General features: G+C 36.5%; 1 protein-coding gene across 1 annotated transcript in view; it reads right to left on the bottom strand.

The window, feature by feature from the left end:
* Nucleotides 1-13,147, bottom strand: part of LRMDA (leucine rich melanocyte differentiation associated) — a 691,665-nt gene that overhangs the window by 203,880 nt on the left and 474,638 nt on the right. The gene's annotated exons all lie outside the window — the stretch shown is intronic.

Raw genomic sequence — 13,147 nt, 5'->3', positions numbered from 1 at the left:
CATTTCAATCCTTAGTCTAATGTGAAATAGGATATTGCTGGGTTTTTAAAGGTACTGAGTATCCACAATTCCACATAGTTCATGAAAGATGCAGAGTCACAAAAAAAAAAATAACATATCTCAAAGTCAGGTAGCCAAAAAAAAAACTCACCAAAATTAGCAGACACTTTAAAATGTAGGCTTCAGTGATTTGACTCTAATTAAATGGAAGCTGAAGTCAGAGCCAGGATTAGAAGCCACAGGGGATCCTTTGATCTTAGTTTCTCAGACTAGGCTGCTTTTCGCACTACCGCACTTTCCCTTCACTTCAGCAACTCTTATGCTGCTTCTTTAGCAGAAGAGCCAAATCAACTACAAGCATGTGGTTGGGAAGGAATTTTTGGCATCTCTACAAGCACCCACAAGCGGCATTATCTTCAACAGATGAAGACTGATATTTCCAGTCACAAGTCCTCCTAAAGCTTTGGTCCACTGGACCCTCACAGTCCATATTTTTCTGAGCATTTTATACAGGTCAAGCATACTTTAAATTGTTTACAATTACACAGTGCCACATCTGAAATATATGCAATATGGCATTGCAGAAGACAATAAATAAAACCTTAGAAAGCTAACAATATACAGTTACTGCAAAGCTAACACTACATAAATATACCTGGAGGGCCCTTCATACTCTGCCTTTATAAATAACCATTTCTCCATCTGCCACAAAGCCCTTTGCCAAAATTAGTACAGACATTAAGCTCCTGAGAAATAGCACGAGGAAAGTTTATCAAAATGTGTATCTGAAGTTCACAAGCTAATCTTGAAGGAACAAGTGTAAAAGTACTCTTTAATGATCTCACTGCAAAAAGGATTTGTATTTTGTCTTTATATGCCAAAAAATAAGTATGGAGAAATAGAAAATTTTAACTAAAAACAATTTGTCAGAGAAATATAAACGGGTCATCAGGAAACTGTAACATAGTAATACATACAAAATTTAGCAGAAAGCTTACACTTACTACAAAGGCCCCAATCCAGCACTTGGCACATTTTGTGTCACCTCCACTATAAGAAACTGAAAACAGAGCTTCACTGAGCAGGTAAGGCTACATGAGGGTGCTATGGCAGCACAGAATTCATGCAAATGTCCCCAGATCACCTGCTTTCCAAAAAAAGTGCAACTGTAAAAAGAGGGCTAAAGAGAAGGCTTTCAGGTACCTTAGCTCTCGCCATACCTGAAAGCAGATGTAATTTAAAACCTACTTTAGCAGCTCTAAACTACACAGGAACATCTTATTCTGTTACAAAAGGCCCAGAATTAGGCACCATATCTCTCTACCAGCGTCAAAAATCATGAAGGCTATTTTTAAAAGTCATATATTTTTAAAAGTCTGATCATTATTCTCAATAATTCTCAACCTCAGTACATAGTAATAATCTAATTAAATTACTTTCTGAGCACCTTTTGTTTTCCACATAAAGTTATTTTTGAAGCTACTGAGCAATGTATACAAAGATTGAACAACATGTATTAAGTTGTAAGCAATTCAGTTTGGACTGGATCTGTACAGGCTATTTAGCAATTTCAAAGAATGACTCACTGATTTTCAAACCATTACTACATGATACAGACCATTCAAGATCTTTTCAGTGGACAGATATGTAACAATGAATTAGTGCTGTTTATCATGGAAAAATTGCATTTTAGTGCAAGTACTATAACTTGCTAGGAACGTCAAGAGTGACTAATAGTACCATTAGTTTACAAGATTTTTTGCTATTTATTGTGTTGGTTCTATACATACAATTACGAAAAACATCAACAGATTTCCTGCTCAAGATGTACATTAGTCAGTCAACATTCTTTTTTCACAACTTAAAAAGATATCTTTTAAAGATATAGGAAAGACTAAGCACTTTGAGTGCAAATTTTTGCTAGCATTGCAGCTTCTACTGTGCTAAGCAGTAGAAGCAGTATCTTAAGTTCAAGAAATGTGAATTAGCATTTTCTTGTGAACAGTATTGATTGTCCAGCTTCCAAAAATTTTGTTGCACATACAGGTGACAAAAGCATTTTTTCAGATCAACAACATTTGACAATGTCAGGAAATTTTTATACAGTTTAAATGGAGAGGAACACCCTCAACCCACCCCAGAATATCCACATGTACTTTTGCAGACATGCTTTACACTGTTTGCTTATGGTATGCAATACTTAGAAATCTGTCCCGACTCACTTCACCCTGAAAACTCAGCAGAATAAGTGACTTCTGCCTTCAAAAATTTAGAGATGTCTTCTCTCAAAAGGCTAAGTCAAAGCTCAGCTAGCTAATCTTGCAGAGGGCAATTTGTTTAAACCTGTACTAGCTCCACTTTCTGACAATCTGTACTGTAAATTTCTCATTAACCAAATGATATTCAGTCTGAAATATTAATATCACAGTCATGAAGAAGGCAACAAAAGATAATGCTAGCCTGCTGTGTCCTTTTCTCTGGAGCATAAGCTGTTGCTATGGTTTTGGTGATTTTAAAGAACTACCTTTTAAAGAGTGACCATTGTATCAAATCATAGAATCATTAGGTTGGAAAAGATCTCTAACATCATCAAGTTTGATCATCTACCTAATACCACCATACCCACTAAACCACGTCTAGAAGCACTACATCAACACATTTTTTGAACACCTCCAGGGATCATGACTCCACCACCTCCCTGGGCAGCCTGTTCCAATGTTTGTCTACTCTCTCGGTAAAGAAATTTTTCCAGATGTCCAATGTAAACCTCCCCTGGCACAACTTGAGGCCACTTCCTCTTGTCCTACCACTAGTCACTTGGAAGAAGAGACCAACACCCAGCTGCCTACAACCTCCTTTCAGGTAGTTGCAGACAGCAATAAGGTCTCCCCTCAGCCTCCTCTTCTTCAGACTAAACAACACCAGTTCCCTCAGCCACTCCTCATCAGACCTGTTCTCCAGACCCTTCACCAGCTTTGCTACCCTTCTCTGGACACGCTCCAGCACCTCGATGTCTTTCTTGTAGTGAGGCGCCCAAAACTGCACACAGTATTTGAGGTGCAGCCTCACCAGTGCCGAGTACAGGGGCACGATCACTTACCTGGTCCTGTTGGGCACACTATTTCCAATACATAAGCTGTCAGCCACCTTGGCCAAACGAAATGCCCGAAAACTCTTTCCAACCAGCCCAGCCCATTTGCTAATTATGTGTATTTTCCTTATTTGAAATTAAGAACATGAGTCTAAATGGTATTGAAAGCTCTGCCAAAAACATGCAATAATAGAATGCAAAATGTCCAATGCAACAGACGCAGTCATTCTCCATAGCCAGTGGTATGTGAGCTTATAAGATGGCTGTAACCTTATAATCATTGTGTTTAGAATAACTTAAGAGCAAAAAAGGAGAATTTATCAAAGTTTCCTAGCCTGTTTGGGGTTGGGCTTGTTTTTGGCAACACTTTTAAAGACACTCTTACTATCAAGGGTCACCTCTCTGAAAACTGACCTCTCTAGAGAGAGGTTTTCCTGACTTTGACAATGCTACAAAGAAAGGAACGCTGCCTGAGAGAGAAAGAGAGAAACCATAATAAACAGAGTTTAAGTCTGTCTAACAGTTGTATTTAACACTAAGAAATAACCTGGAACAAATAAGAAAATGCTCCAATATGGCCAGCATTCATTAGAACACACTAGTAGGTGTCTAATGAAACAGAAATTTTGTAGAGCATTTTAGCACTTTACACAAGCACGTTTCTAACGACATTTTGGTTGTTCATTCTGGGAGGCACCATAGCCCTTACAAAGTCCTTCCTTACTTCTGAATGCCATAAGAGCTGAGAAAAACTAGTAGTTTTGCTTATTATGTGAGACAGTATTTTTTAAATTCTAACTGGTGAGCAAAATATACTGCTATAAGTAGTAGTAAGCCTTATGTTCATGGGGACAGAGTAGAATTTTGAGAAGAAAAGCCAGACCTTGGAAAGATATTAGGATTGGGAAGCTGCTTTTCTGGATTTAGTTAAAATTTCATGGGCACTGTGGGTAACATTTCTAGTTTTGTAGCTGAGTTTTCAAAGAATGAGATGTTCTCATTTTGCCCAAGTCAAGGAGCTAAATCACTTATAAAACTCTTAGCAAAAATAAGTGTTTTGAGTCAATGTTGCTCTCTGCTTTGGGACTAAAAATAAAATCGTTCATTCAGAATGTAAGTGAGGGAAAACACAAGCTCCGCAGAGTTTTCAAAAATGCTTCTTCCTTCTGGATTTGAAGCTAAGCTCACTATTTATGAGAAGTCTTGGCAGAACATAAAAACTTGAAACAAGACAGTTGCAAAGAGTGTCAACTCTTCACCTTGTGTAAAATGATAAGTCTTTCACTACAAAGGCATTGGCAAGTCATTAAATACATGTATATAAAAAAAATATTTCTGTTTAGTACTCAAACACACAAGACTTTTTGAGCCATACAAAAGGTGCTTAGCCTATAGTTCCCTAAATTTGACACAAAACAAAATTGCGTGGCATCTAATTGAAACTGGCCAGTGAATGGTTTCAATACTCAGCAATTTGGGAAAGACGCAGTAAAGTCAATGAAAATTCATTTGAATAGACTTTAAATCAGAACAGGAGTCAAAAGGATAGATGAATAAACTTGATTAATTTCTTCATTTCTATGCAACTAACAGTACTAAACAGTCTCCTTGCTAATATTTAAACTTAAATAAGTGACTTATTCTGTGTGTGATCGCCAGGAGATTAATCAGGAAAACAATAGAAGAATTGGAAACAGTCATCTATCCTACAATCTTATCAGAAGTTATAAATTTACAAAACTCACATTATGTCCATACTACAATAAATAGGGCTTTACAAAAGGATCTGATCAGACTCCCTCAAGTTAGAATGGTGGCTTCACATGACTTTAATTTCTTAACATGCCGTATGATATACAAGCAAGCAGTTATGTGCAGTTTTCCTCATTTACTCCTATGAATTAGTGTCTGTGATTTTATCTACAACTTCTCCTTTGTGCATGCAAGTGTGTGTGTTGTCATGCCCCAAGCAGTTCTGTGGAGTTCTCAGGGTTGAAGCAGTTCTTTTATTGTAATCAGTTTTCACTATAGTCCTTTGATCTCTCTCCATTCTTTGTATACAACACTTCATCACCTTTATTTTCTGTCATAATTGCATGTGAAAGATTTCTCCTTTGATAGACTCTGAATGCCAAATCAGTATTGAAAAGAGTGTTGAAAAGTGTCATGTGCTCTGTCTGCTTTAGAAGGCATCCCATACACCTGTTGAAGACAAACAATTTTTCAGAGATATGACATATCTATCATCCATCCACAGGATATGAGCTGTTTGGTCTGCTTAATAGCAAGGGGCTATGCATAGCAAAATAGTAACTGCTGAAAGAAATGTGTAGCACATTGCAAACTGTCTGGCAGCCCTCCCTAAACCTCGTCTCATTCTGGCCTGCTGATAATTCACAGACTGTGTTCCTGTGCGCTCATCACTCCGGCAGTAAGAGTGGTTAGATGGGGCCCCCTGTCTCTGCTCCCTGTCACACTGTCATTCAGGTGTGTCTGTCTGCCATCACCTGCTGACAGAGCCGCATGCGTCTCAATTACAGAATAGGCCTCCATTCGCACTGCTGATGAAGATGTTCAATCTGTACTGGCTAATAGCATTCTCCCTTAGAGAAGTGTCTTTTGGGGCTTGTGAAAACAGACACCAGCTGAAGTCTGTTGGCTGCTACAGAATAATATTTCTCCTAATAATTTTGGTAAGAAAATATCAGTGGCCAGTCCTTTTCTCTAAAATTCCTAGCCTCTGCCATCCCCTGCAATGGTAAAATACAGTGAATGGGTATAGAGATTCCCTCCCACCCCACCTCTCCTTCAGTCTGAGGACAAGTGATTAAGCAGTAAAGCTGGAAAGCTTTATATGATGCAATGTCAAAGTAATTTATTCCTCCTTTATATTACAAACTCCATTCATTTTTATAACCAAAGATGGTTTTAGCACTGCCAACAAGGTAGTGATGACATTCGTACTCAGCTTATTAAAAAAAAAAAAAGCCACAAGGAGGGAAAATTGTTGGAAAATGATAATGTCAGATATATTATTGATATGTATGTACCCCATATAACCAGGGAGGGTAACAACACTCAGTGGCAGAGGAGCAATGGTACATGAATTATTATTGTCTATATGCCAGATTTTCTTTTTGGTGTTTTAGATTCCTTGTAGATTCAAGTTTTAATACCTATATGTGCATCAGGAAGCATCATGTTACAAGGATTTATATTTAGAAGTGATATCTGCACTAGGATTAAGCAGCATGACAAAAAATAAATATACAACCACACTCTGCAGGACCAAGGTTTAGAAGAACAGTATAACATTAATGTTATTAGAGTTAGCATTACTATAGTAGTAGTAATAAGGTGTTATGCAGTTTATAAGTGTTCAGGATAAAATGTGAGGTTTCCTTCTTATACAAGGTAGGTTATTAGGTAAGATCTTTCATGCACCTATGAAATATTGTAGCATATAAACAGAAATTATTTGTATGCGGTCTTGGCTAAAAATGCGGGAATGAGAAATGAGCACTATGGAAAGAAAGGAATTGCAAGCAGCAATTTCTATTGTTAGGAAAGTTAATCCTAGATCTCTTGAAAAAAAAAATGTTTTTCAAAATCACAATTGTATATTGTGATGATAATATCAGGCTGTAAAACCTAATAAATTTAGGGACATGGTTTAGTGGTGTTGATAGAGCTAGGACAAAGGCTGGACTCAATGATCTTGAAGGTCTCTTCCAACAGAAACTGTTCCATGATTCTATGATTCTAAATAAGTTGCTAGTGTTGCTGGGGCTCTCAGTTTCCATGTAGAGCTTTCCATTTGGAGTAACAGGTATCTACTTCAGAAACTGAAGCAAGTAATATCCACTTCTTTACTGAGTACATATATAGAATTAGGAATCCTGTCTGGAATCCTCACTCTGTCCCAGCTTAGGATCTAGACATTTGCTCTTTTCTGTGGTAACTGACAAAAGATCAAGCAAGTTAAGCTGATAATTTGTTCTGAAAAATACGAAATTTATAGACATAATTTTAGTTCACATTAAACCTTTTAAAAAGTAGATTCTTCTCCTTCTAATTACATTTTCCATCTTTCTCTCTACAATTAAAAAATACTATATTCAATGCTTTTCAGACCTACCAGTTACTCCTCTTGACCAATAGCACTTTTCTCCTTCCCTTCTGACCATAAACTTCCTTTAAATTGGGAATTGTCTTCAGTTCTAGAAATGCACTTTCATTCAATACGCTCTTAAATCAATAGTGCTTCATCCACATATTGGAACTTTACAGTAAAATTAAAGTAATGGGTATTCATATTAAATAGAATTAATTCTATTTTTTACTTTTGCCCAGGTGGATACATTTTTGTTCATATTTCTCCATTTCCCAGCACTCACAAACAATATATGAGATCTATAACATTTAAACTAAACAGCTCACTTCTCTGACACCACATACTGGAATTAAAAATTATAATATCCATCAACAAGCAGCCCAACAAAAGTAACATACTGAAAATAAAGCTACAGTTATCTTTCTCTGACAGTATTACAAGGAGACATTGATCTACCTGCCATGTATATACAAATAGAGTCCTTGATACTTACATCAGGGCTCCACTTAGCATGTGTTCAGTTCTATTCAGTTCTACTCCTCTATCAACAACCTTATTTATGTACTTTCTTAAACATGAACAAACTGATTGAAAGAATAATTACCATAAACTAGAGAATACTGATGCCTAGATTATTTCTTCTTGAACTCAGATGAGCTACTTGCACAAAATCCTTCCAGATGATGACCCTTAAAACACCGGAAAGCAAGATTATTTTTCATCAACAGGGAATACTTGCAATAATGAATATAGAAAATGAAACTCAAGGACAGTCATGTAGTCCCTCCCTGGATTTAATCTTTTCAAAATTGAAGATATTAAATTAAGCTCAAGAGCATCCATATACAGCTAGAAGAAATGAATAATTATAATTGGGTGTGAGAAGTGAAAGAGGAAAGTAAATCTAGTCCTCTCTCCTCCCTTTTTTAATTTTTAAAAGGCATGGTTTGTCACCTCAGCTCAACAAATAAGAAATCTTAAAGGTGAAATTACTTCATAGTTAAATTTTTTACTTCTCTACTTCTTCCCTGCCCCAACGTGGACATATATGGTGATCCGCTAATTTGTTTTATATTCAATCCTATTCCTAGTGTTGTCAGAGGTAACTGGGCTAAACATCCAGGCAACTAAAAATAAAAATATGCATACCATAAAGGCAAAGTCACAGTAACAGGCTGTGTGGCTGCCTGAATTGTTAAGGAATACAAAGAAGGAAAGATTTACATGTATGGAAAGGATGTTAAATTCCAGGTGGCAACCTTTCTGCATAAGTACAATTCACTCTGTGCAGTTCTGAGAATTTTAGAAGTAGCTTAACTTAAAAAAACAAAACAAAACAAAACAAAACAAAACAAGAATTTACACAGGGAAGGAAAGGAAACCCTGAAGTAAGGTCAATGTTTAGGGTCTTCCTACCTCATAAAGTAGGATTAGATGCAGTAAGAACCAAAAGAGGAAGAAACTTTTCAAAGAAAAGGAAACATGATTTCTCTGTCATTGTTGATTCATTTAAATGGCAATACACGAGACTTGGACAGAGTCTTTCTCCCTTTTATGTTTCTCCAATTAATCTTTAATAGATATTCTCTTTTTTTGAGCCACATTTGAGAAGTGTCTCGATTTTCTTTGTTTTTTCCCCATATCTCACAGATGTGTCTCTGTTTCTATCTGAACAGTTTCTCAGGACTGGAAGATGTGTCTTTAAGGCACAAAAACTTCTGACTATACTTTTTAGTAACATTAAAGCACTGTAAAATATTTAAGAGTTTCTAGTTTTGATCTCTGTAAGCTATTTTTATATCAAAAAGTATTACAGAAAAAGCAACTGTCAGCTATATTTATAACAGCAATTGGGAAGATTTAATATTTTACATAAAACTATTGTTTAGTCATATTAATGATTACACCCCTTAGCAGAATACAGAAGCGTAAGAGAAAACACTTCTACACATAAAAGTTAAGAGCTGAGCTGACAAGACAAAAAATGAGAAAGAAAACAGAGGTAGACGGTGATTAAATCATTCACCCAAGGCTACATAACAGGTCAAAAGCAGAAATGTGGACTGAAAACATAACAAAGCTCTTTAATGAAAAATTAGTATTAACCTCATTGCCAAAAATCTACAGAACTCATAATCCTGGCACTTTCCAATTATTTTAAACATCTACATGCACATGTGTGTGTGTGCATGTAGATGTAATCTGGTGCCTCTTGGCTACTCATGAGTGTTGCTCACACTCCCATAGGATGAGAGAACTGTAAAGCAAAGCTGATCAAAACTGTCACCCTTCGGCCACAAGAGTCAACACTCTTGATTATTATGCCAGAGGATGATCAGGGTGCATATGCTGACATTGTGTAAATCATTGTTATTTATTTTTAAAAAACACTTCATAAATTATTTTAACATGAAAAACGTTCTCTATGAGAGAAACACTTCAGGAAAAAGATGACACATTAGAACTATTGCATTTTTTTAAAAAAAATTTATTCACCACAGCACTGAGTATTCAGTGTGATGTAACTTGAGTTATGGACTCATCTCTCTCAATACAGCTTTCTCAGTGTACAGAAATGCCAATATTGTGTAGTGGTGCTGATGTAATAAACACAACTGCAAGAAAATGCAGTCTATAAGAAATGAAGGGATCCATAACTGCATAGCATATTTAAATGAATAAGCATAATAAATCCGTGAATACAGACTTCGTCTACCTTGACACAAAAGCAAACCCAGCAAAGATGTCATTAGAACAGAACAATGTGTAAAAAACTCAGTATCACATACTGCTCCTCCAACTCAATGTTTACGGTCATTTTCATCTATTATATCATTACATCTTTTCTTTACTCAAGAAGATCAGATCTTCATTTGACTGTCTCCACATTCCTTACAATCAGATCCCAGCATCTTCTGATGACAGAAATCCAGCAGCATTTCACAAGAGCCTTCTAACTGTTAAAATACTGTATACTTCCATAAGATTGTTATCAACAAACATCTTCTGGTAACAGACATCCAGAAAAAAATTAAATTGTAAGATTATTTCAAACTCTTACCTTGCTAAAACTAACAGCTCTCTGTTAATGAATCAAGTCTTCACAAAGTTGGTATGATCTCATCTAAGAGACTGCCCATGCACGCCATAGGCTGAGGTACTGCATATTTATATACTTCAGTTAGATGAATTCATTGTATTTACCTCTCTGCTGAGATTTTATCTCCTACTTTTAGTATATTAAAATATCAAAGACATTAACCTCATTTTTGTTATTGGGCTGCTGACGGTCTACCTGAAGGACAGGCCCAGTCTTGCATAAACTACACGCTCAAAACCTTTATGAAAAGTCAATAAGCTTTGCTTTCTTGCAGGAGGAGACTTACCTACCCGAAGACCAATTTGATTCATGATGCCAGGAAAACTTCCTTAAATAACAGTTCTTATTTTCAGGACCTTGCTACTAAAAATAGATATGAAATATACCAGCATTCAGGCTGGCAAAATAGGTATTTAAGTGCTGGAAGTTTGCTCTGGAAAAGTAAACATTCTTCCATAATACCATAGGAAAACTCATTTTGTTTAGCTCCTTCAAGCTGACCTATAATGCAGAAGAATAGTTGTAACTAGTGCACGTGAAAACAAGAAAACAGCATGAGGTACAGAAACAACCTTCATTCTTTAAAAACAAAACAAACAAACAAACAAAAATAACAACCCCCACACAACATTCTAAAGTGGTTTAATTTTAAATGTTAAAACCTATTCAGTTACACAGAACAGAAAACAGATGAAAGATAGGTACTCAAGTCTACTGTATCATCATACTTTTTTTAAAAAAAGAAACTTTTCCCACCACTCACAATTTCATCCTAAGTAAGGATTCTCTGTATTCAACATACAGATTTCCTAACTGAAACATGCAGAAAGCAATCTGTAACTATTGATCTACTGCTTTAGCTGGAGCTAATCTGCCTAAATTAGCCAGAAGCAGACTGCCCTGTCATACCCTCACAACATTATTGCTTGTTTGAAATTTTTTGAAAGACATTCAATTTGGCAATAACAATAGAATGAAGTAATAGGTTTATTCATTTATATACAGACTTGAATAAGAGAGCATAACCTCTTCCTAGCTCTGTTATCAAAGACCTGTCTCAGTGGATATTATGCTTTATGTTCACTCAGTAGGATCTTTGCTCATGCTGAGAGCCAGAAAAATGTCAACTACGGCACAAGTCAGGAATGCTCAAACTCTGTTCAATGGATCACCACTGGACCATATTGTTTCACCCATTGAAAGTGTGAAATGTGCTTATCTGATTCGTGTTCATCTTTGCTCCCCTGAGTTTTCCTTCCCCCACAAGAATGTTTTAGCTATTTGATGATCAAAATTGGTAAATAGATAACATCTTGCCTAACACCGAGAAGACAAAGCTCCAGATATCAAGGAAACACATCTACAAGCCCATGACACATCTACACGCCCAGGACACATCTACACGCCCAGGACACATCTACAGGATTGCTCCTTACAAGAGGAATTTGCATCAGAAAAGGGGCCCTGGCTTGTGCTCAGGGAGGAAGATTCAACTAATGCAAAGAAGATTAAGAGCGATCACCGGAGGTGTAAATGAATCCCGGGAACTTATCACCCATCACCAGAGGTGTGGGTGAATCCCGGGAATTTATCACCGTGGGACTGCCCTTCTCAGGAGGTTTGATTAATGTGTGTGATTTTTGTGTATATGAACCGATGTGTCTTGCTAGCCCGTTGGAAAAGAACACGCCTGTTATGAATATGTAATTAATGAATGCTAGACTATAAAAGAAGTTGCTTTGTTTTTCACGGCGTGCATCCTGGTAGAGCAGAGACTCCCAGCACACCCAGCACTGTTTGCTTATCTCTATTCACTTAATAAATTGGAAACTTTGTTTAAAAACCTGGTTTGGGACAAAATTATTTATCATAAAAGTATTAGCTGTAACTTACATTTTAGGCCTCATCTATGTGTTAGATTCCTGGTTATGAATCATGAACAGACAGCTTCAGTCACAACATCAGTCAATGAAAAAGTCACTTGTACTTCCAAGTTAATAGAGCTGATTGCAACACTACTTAAATCATGCAGTAATCTCTGAACACACCTCACAGAGCAACATTTTATTTTCAAGGAACAGAAAAACAGAAAATCTTGTCTCAAACCTATGGCAAGTGATGGAATTAGATGGACACTATAGTACAAACGAAATACAAATAAAAATGGTCACTGCACCAAAGACCTTGTGACATCTTGAGTTCCTTCAAACATCTAGAACATACACCTTTTCTAAATATTATCTTTTCAAAGAAGTCTTTCCAGAATAGTTGTCATGCTGATATCATGAAATCATGAGTGAGAAGGAAGTGAGTCAGAAAGACTTCAGATAAGCAAAAAAAAGGTGTGATCAGTGCCAGTGTTTCAAAAAAACCCCAAAGGTTAAACTTCTAATTTCAGGACAACCTCACAAATAGAAGGGAGCTAGAAAGAAAACACTAAAAACTCCCACATCGTAAGAAATCAAAAGAAAAAAACACATTCCAGGACTTATATACATAAAGTACTAATAAACACAGGAATGGGACCTTTAAAGAGAAGAGGAACTGCCTCCAACCAAATAGCAGCAATTTAAATCGCTGCTTCTGCCTGATAAGATACAAACTATCCAGCTAAGCTGTCCAGAGATGAAACTAAAAAACCTGACAGTGGTAGACTCTATGGGTTTAACAGAGTTTCTTCATTAATTATCTAGACATTGGCACTGCTACTGTGAACGCCCAACTATACAGAGCAAGAAAAATTCATTTGGCCACAAACACTTGAAGGTTAAAAAAAAAAAAAAAAGAAAAAGAAGAAAGCTGCGTTTCAATGATGCAGCATTTGTATGCTTATCTACAGGTT

Source organism: Leptosomus discolor, chromosome 6, assembly GCF_034619465.1.
Source record: "Leptosomus discolor isolate bLepDis1 chromosome 6, bLepDis1.hap2, whole genome shotgun sequence".
NCBI classification, from domain to species: Eukaryota; Metazoa; Chordata; class Aves; order Leptosomiformes; family Leptosomidae; genus Leptosomus; species Leptosomus discolor.
This window is presented reverse-complemented; position numbering and strand designations above follow the sequence as displayed.